The sequence below is a fragment of the Somniosus microcephalus genome, unplaced genomic scaffold (genome assembly GCF_052327205.1).
Source record: "Somniosus microcephalus isolate GS21.2 unplaced genomic scaffold, FLI_Smic_1.0 unresolved_chr2, whole genome shotgun sequence".
Classification (NCBI taxonomy): domain Eukaryota; kingdom Metazoa; phylum Chordata; class Chondrichthyes; order Squaliformes; family Somniosidae; genus Somniosus; species Somniosus microcephalus.
This window is the reverse complement of record NW_028225180.1, coordinates 71,393,025-71,400,259: the sequence shown is the minus strand read 5'-3', so window position 1 is coordinate 71,400,259 and position 7,235 is coordinate 71,393,025. Positions and strand designations below refer to the sequence as shown.

Sequence of the window (7,235 nt, the reverse complement as noted above, 5' to 3'; positions counted from 1 at the left end):
GTGGGGTTAGGGTCGGGGGTGGGGGGATGTCGTTGTGCTTCAGACATGGGGCGGGCGATCCGGTGCAGAGAGAGGCACACCGGGACTGGGCCGACAGGGAGTACGTTGAGGTTACCACCAGCAGCATCAAAAAGATAGCGGAGTTCCTCAATTCATTCGCTCAGGAGCAGCAGTAACAATAGGGTCACCAATAGAAGAGCTTCCTCTTTAAACTCACTCACTCCATTAACGCTGGGGTTTCGGGCCTGCTTCAGGTGATATTCTGTGTTAGTCTGTGTCTGGCTTGATGGTAGTGGAAACATAAAATTGCATCTAATTTTTTTTCTTTATTCGCGGGATGTGGGGGTCACCGGCGAGACCAGCATTTATTGCCCATCCCTAATTGCCCTGAGTGGCTTGCTCGGCCATTTCAGAGGGCTGTTAGGCGTCAACCACATTGCTGTGAGTTTGGAGTTACATATAGGCCAGACCGGGTAAGGACGGTAGATTTCCTTCCCTAAAGGCTATTAGTGAACCCGATGAGGTTTTTACGACAATCCGTTAGTTATGGTCACCATTAGCTCTATATCTATTAACCGAATGGAAATTCCCCAGCTGCCATGGTGGGATTTGAACTCACGTCTCCGGATCATTAGTCCAGGTCTACTGGATTACTAGTCCAGTAACTACCACTCTGCTACCATTCCCTTAATTTCCAGTTATCGCTTAAAGGGGGTGGGGTTAATATTTGATTGGCATTCCTCTTCCTAATTAGTAAGTAAAAGAAAAATAATAATAAATATGCATGTTTAACTGTATAACTCATTTTTATACAGAAAAAGTACTTGTGTTACAGGGGGTCCCTGGAATTTTTATAACACGGGAGGGGGGCTCCATGAGCAAAAAGGTTGAGAACCCCTGACTCATAAGAACATAAGAAATAGGAGCAGGAGTCGGCCCTCGAGCCTGCTCCGCCATTCAATAAGATCATGGCTGATCTTCTACCTCATCTCCACTTTCCCGCACTATCCCCATATCCCTTGATTCCCTTAATATTCAAAAATCTATCGATCTCTGTCTTGAATATACTCAACGACTGAGCCTCCACAGCCCTCTGCGGTAGAGAATTCCAAAGATTCACCACCCTCTGAGTGAAGAAATTTCTCCTCATCTCAGTCCTGAATGGCCGACCCCTTATTCTGTGACTGTGACCCCTGGTTCTAGACTCCCCAGCCAGGGGAAACATCCTCCCTGCATCTACCCTGTCAAGTCCTGTAAGAATTTTGTATGTTTCAATGAGATCACCTCTCATTCTTCCAAACTCTAGAGAATATAGGCCTAGTCTACGCAATCTCTCCTCATAGGACAATCCCCCCTGACTCAGAACATACGAAAATGATAGGCAGGAAAAGACCAGCTGGTTCATGAAGCCTGCCCCAGACTCTCAATGGCTGGAGCATCGTGATTAACCACTTCCTACCCTCTTCCCACCCCCCCGGCCCGTGTAATCCTCCTGGGAGAGGCAAAAAAACATTAAAAATACCCAGGGCAAAAATGGAAAAAAATATTTAGTGTCAGCTATTGTTCAGTGGGTAGCATTCTGGCTTCTGAATCAGAAGGTTGTGGGTTCAAGTCCCACTCCAGAGACTTGAGCACAAAAATCTAGGCTGACACTTCAGTGCAATGCTGAGGGAGTGCAGCACCGTCGGAGGGGCGGTACTGAGGGAGAGCCGCACTGTCGGAGGGGCAGTACTGAGGGAGCACCGCACTGTCGGAGGGGCAGTACTGAGGGAGTGCAGCACCGTCGGAGGGGCAGTACTGAGGGAGCGCCGTACTGTCGGAGGGGCAGTACTGAGGGAGTGCAGCACCGTCGGAGGGGCAGTACTGAGGGAGCGCCGCACTGTCAGAGGGGCAGTACTGAGGGAGTGCAGCACCATCGGAGGGACAGTACTGAGGGACCGCCGCACTGTCGGAGGGGCAGTACTGAGGGAGTGCAGCACCATCGGAGGGGCAGTACTGAGGGAGCGCCGCACTGTCAGAGGGGCAGTACTGAGGGAGCGCCGCACTGTCAGAGGTGCAGTACTGAGGTAGTGCAGCACCGTCGGAGGGGCAGTACTGAGCGAGCGCCGCACTGTCAGAGGGGCAGTACTGAGGGACCGCTGCACTGTCGGAGGGGCAGTACTGAGGGAGTGCAACACTGTTGGAGGGGCAGTACTGAGGGAGTGCAGCATTGTCGGAGGGGCAGTACTGAGGGAGCGCCGCACTGTCGGAGTGGCAGTACTGAGGGAGTGCAGCACTGTCGGAGGAGCAGTACTGAGGATGCGCGGCACTGTCTGAGGGGCAGTACTGAGGGAGCGCCGCACTGTCGGAGGGGCAGTACTGAGGGAGTACCGCACTGTTGGAGGGGCAGTACTGAGGGAGTGCAGCACTGTCGGAGGGGCAGTACTGAGGGAGTGCAGCACTGTCGGAGGGGCAGTACTGAGGGAGCGCCGCACTGTCGGAGGGGCAGTACTGAGGGAGTGCAGCACTGTCGGGGGAGCAGTACTGAGGGAGCACCGCACTGTCAGAGGGGCAGTACTGAGGGAGTGCAGCATTGTCGGAGGGGCAGTACTGAGGGAGCGCCGCACTGTTGAAGGGGCAGTACTGAGGGAGCGCTGCACTCTCGGAGGGGCAGTACTGAGGGAGCACCGCACTGTCAGAGGGGCAGTACTGAGGGAGCGCCGCACTGTCGGAGGGGCAGTACTGAGGGAGCGCCGCACTGTCAGAGGGGCAGTACTGAGGGAGCGCTGCACTGTCGGAGGGGCAGTACTGAGGGAGTGCTGTATTGTCAGAGGGGCAGTACTGAGGGAGCGCTGCATGTCGGAGATGCCGTCTTTCGGATGAGACATTAAACCGAGGCCCCGTCTGCCCTCTCAGGTGGATGTAATTGATCCCATGTCCACTTTTGGAAGAAGAGCAGGGGGATTTCTCCCTGGTGTCCTGGGCCAATATTTATCCCTCAACTAACATCACTAAAACATTATTCGTTCCTGGGATGTGGGCGTCGCTAGTAAGGCCCAGCATTTATTGGCCATCCCTAATTGCCCTGGAGAAGGTGGTGGTGAGCCGCCTTCTTGAACCGCTGCAGTCCGTGTGGTGAAGGTGCTCCCATAGTCCTCCCACCCCTCTTCATCTCACCCCATCAACATATCCTTCTATTCCTTTCTCCCTCATGTGCTTATCTAGCTTCCCCTTAAATGCATCTCTGCTATTTGCGTCAACCACTCCCTGTGGGAGCGAGTTCCACATTCTCACCACTCTCTGAGGAAAGAAGTTTCTCCTGAATTCCCTATTGGATTTATTGGTGACTGTCTTATATTGAAGACCTTTAGTTCTGGTCTCCCCCACAAGTGGAAACATCTTCTCTATGTCTACCTTATCGAACGCCTTCATAATTTTAAAGGCCTCTATCAGGTCACCCTTCAACCTTCTCTTTTCTAGAGAAAAGAGCCCCAGCACGTTCAGCTTTTCCTGACGGTCAGTTCTGGTATCAACACCGTATCACGGATGAGAGAATTTTAATTTTGCTGTTTGGTGGATCTGAAAAAACAGGTTTCATCCATTATAAAATTAAGCCGTGGATACTGAAATTAAAATCCACCAGATATGTTGGTCTTCGTCAAAGTTGGGCAAATCCCGTTTCTCCGTTCCACATCCATGGTTATTGTAATCAGTGCTGCAGTTTGAGTTCACCAGAACTGCTCTGAAGTTCAGTCTGCAGGTCTTAACCTGGCGCCCAGTCTTGGGGATGTAATGTGTCAGCTATAGCTCAGTGGGTAGCACACTTGCCTCTGTGTCAGAAGGTTGTCGGTTCAAAGACCCACTCCAGAGACTTGAGCACATTTATACTAGGCTGATACTCCAGGGTAGTGCTGACGGAGTGCTGCGCTGTCGGAGGCGCCGTCTTTCGGATGAGACATTAAACTGAGGCCCTGTCTGCCCTCTCAAGTGGACGTAAAAGATCCCATGGCGCTATTTCGAAGAAGAGCAGGGGGAGTTCTCCCTGGTATCCTGGCCAATATTTATCCCTCAACCAACATAACAAAAACAGATGATCTGGTCATTATCACATTGCTGTTTGTGGGACCTTTCTGTGTGCATAATTGGCTGCTGCGTTTCCCACATTACAACAGTGGCTCCACTTCAAAAGTACTTCATTGGCTGTAAAGCGCTTTGAGAATTCCGGTGGTCATGGAAGGCGTCATATAAATGCAAGTCTTTCTTTCTCATGAATCCCAGGCTTCCCACTACCGAGGCAGTAGCTAATTGAGTTTAATCATAATCCCTTGCAATTATCTAGTTTAGAAAGGTGACGGTTCCTTTTTTTTAAGTGACCAAAAATCAAATGAGCAAAGGCACATAGGATCACAGATTGATACAGCACAGAAGGAGGCCATTCTGCCCATCGTGCCTGTGCCGGCTCTTTGTAAGAGCTCTCCAATTAATCCCACTCCACCCCTGCTCTGTCCCCGTAGCCCTGCACATTTCTCCTTTTCAAGTAGTTATCCAATTCTCTTTTGAAAGTTACTATTGAATCTGCTTCCACCGCCCTTTCAGGCAGCATGTTGCAGATCACAACAACATGCTGTGTAAAAAAAATTCTCATCTCCCCCTCTGGTTCTTCTGCCAATTATCTTAAATCTGTGCCCTCTGGTTACCGACCCTCCTGCCAGTGGAAACAGATTTGTCTTTATTTACTCTATCAAAACCCTTCATAATTTTGAACACCTGTAATAAATCTCCTCTTATACTTCTCTGCTATAACGTGAACAATCCCAGCTTCTCCAGTCTCTCCGTGTAACTGAAGCTCCTCGTCCCTGGTACCATTCTGGTAAACCTCCTCCGCACCCTCTCCAAGGCCTTGACATTCTTCCTAAAGTGTGGTGCCCAGAATTGGCAACAACACTCCAGCTGGGGCCTAACCAGTGAGTTATAAAGATTTAGCATCATTTCCTTGCTTTTGTACTCTATGCCTCAATTAATAAAGCCAAGGATCCCGTATGCTTTTTTTTAGACAGCCTTGTGTAGGAACACAAGAATGAATTCAAGCTGAAATGACCCTTGTAGTCCATCTAGCTGCAAGAGAGTTTGGTACACGTCGCACTATATCTCTGATACCCTCACTAATCTATATATATACTAGCTGGGGGAGCCCGGCTTTGCCAGGGCTGTTTTGGGCCGGGCGGTTTAAATTGAGTCCCAGGCTTTGGGGCCTCTCTGTGTCCCTCTGTGAATCTGCTGCCGGGCAACATTTTAAATCGAGTCCCAGGCTTTCAGGCCCTGTCTCTCTCTCCCTGTGTGAATCTGCTGCCGGGCAACATTTTAAATGGAGTCCCAGGCTTTCAGGCCCTGTCTGTCTGTCCCTCTGTGAATCTGCTGCCGGGCAACATTTCTACCTTTTAATACCTTGAAAGATGAAAATGAAAGTACTTATAAAACGTTTTTGGTAAATCTTATGTTATTTTTAAAAGAGATACTAACTTTTTCAAAGCAGGATGATCAAAGTAGTTTGAGCTGGAAGCTGAAGTAATGGCAGTGAAACAATGGCTGCCACATCCCTGAGATGAAAACGATTAGTCCCGCCCACACACACACACCGATTGGCCAACCATCAGGGGACCGTACTGTAGGATTGGTCAATCGTGACGGCACAGGATTGGTCGAACCTTGACGTCAGTCAGTCAATGCTAAGTAGCAGATAATGAGTTTAATTTTGAAGGTTTTTTGCATAAGGCGCGAACAATTTTCGTCCGACCGAAAAGTAAATACGCTTACGACCGTCCCGGAATCGTAAGCTTTCTTCGGAGGTAACGCGCGCGTAGGTACGCTCTATAACTTTCGAGCGCATAGCCGGACAGACGCACACCCGAGGACAGAAGGACAGACAGACAGACAGATCGATTCGTTTATATATATAGATATACTAGCTGGGGGTGCCCGGCGGTGCCGAGGCTTTTTTGAGGGCATGTTGTTGTTGGAAGAGAGAGAGGGAGCGACTGGGGGGAAGAGAGAGAGGGAAGGAGAGAGAGAGAGAGGGAAGGAGAGAGAGAGAGAGAGGGAAGGAGAGAGAGAGAGAGATGGAAGGAGAGAGAGAGATGGAAGGAGAGAGGGAAGGAGAGAGAGAGAGAGGGAAGGAGAGAGAGAGAGGGAAGGAGAGAGAGATGGAAGGAGAGAGAGGGAAGGAGAGAGAGAGAGAGGGAAGGAGAGAGAGAGAGGGAAGGAGAGAGAGAGAGCGAAGGAGAGAGAGAGAGAGGGAAGGAGAGAGGGAGAGAGAGAGGGGGAAGGAGAGAGAGAGAGGGGGAAGGAGAGAGAGAGAGGGGGAAGGAGAGAGAGAGAGAGGAAAGGAGAGAGAGACGGGGTGAGAGAGAGAGAGACTGGGGGAGAGGGAGAGAGAGAGAGAGACTGGGGGGAGAAGAGAGAGAGAGAGATTGGGGGAGAAGAGAAAGAAAGAGATTGGGGGGAAGAGAGAGAGACTGGGAGTGTGAGAGAGAGAGAGAGAGAGACTGGAAGTGTGAGAGAGAGAGAGAGACTGGGAGTGAGAGAGAGAGAGAGAGAGAGAGAGACTGGGAGTGTGAGAGACAGAGAGAGAGTCTGGGAGTGAGAGAGAGAGTGGGAGTGTGTGAGAGAGAGAGAGAGGGAGTGTGAGAGAGAGAGAGAGAGAGAGTGGGAGTGTGAGAGAGAGAGAGTGGGAGTGTGTGTGAGAGAGAGAGTGAGAGTGTGAGAGAGAGAGAGAGACTGGGAGTGAGAGGGAGAGAGAGACTGGGAGTGTGAGAGAGAGAGAGAGACTGGGAGTGAGAGAGAGATAGAGTGAGAGAGAGAGAGACTGGGAGTGTGAGAGAGAGAGAGACTGGGAGAGAGAGATAGAGAGTGGGAGTGTGTGAGAGAGAGAGATTGGGAGTGTGTGAGAGAGAGAGAGACTGGGAGTGAGAGAGAGATAGAGTGAGAGAGAGAGAGACTGGGAGTGTGAGAGAGAGAGAGACTGGGAGAGAGAGATAGAGAGTGGGAGTGTGTGAGAGAGTGGGAGTGTGAGAGAGAGAGATAGAGTGGGAGTGTGAGAGAGAGAGAGTGGGAGTGTGAGAGAGAGAGACTGGGAGTGAGAGAGAGATAGAGAGAGATTGGGAGTGAGAGAGAGAGAGAGTGGGAGTGTGTGAGTGGGAGTGTGAGAGAGAGAGATAGAGTGGGAGTGTGAGAGAGAGAGAGTGGGAGTGTGAGAGAGA

General features: G+C 50.7%; 1 protein-coding gene across 1 annotated transcript in view; it reads right to left on the bottom strand.

The window, feature by feature from the left end:
- LOC147092802 (pyruvate carboxylase, mitochondrial-like) overlaps positions 1–7,235 on the bottom strand; it is a gene marked incomplete at its 5' end in the record, with an annotated part of 1,160,114 nt that overhangs the window by 687,632 nt on the left and 465,247 nt on the right. The gene's annotated exons all lie outside the window — the stretch shown is intronic.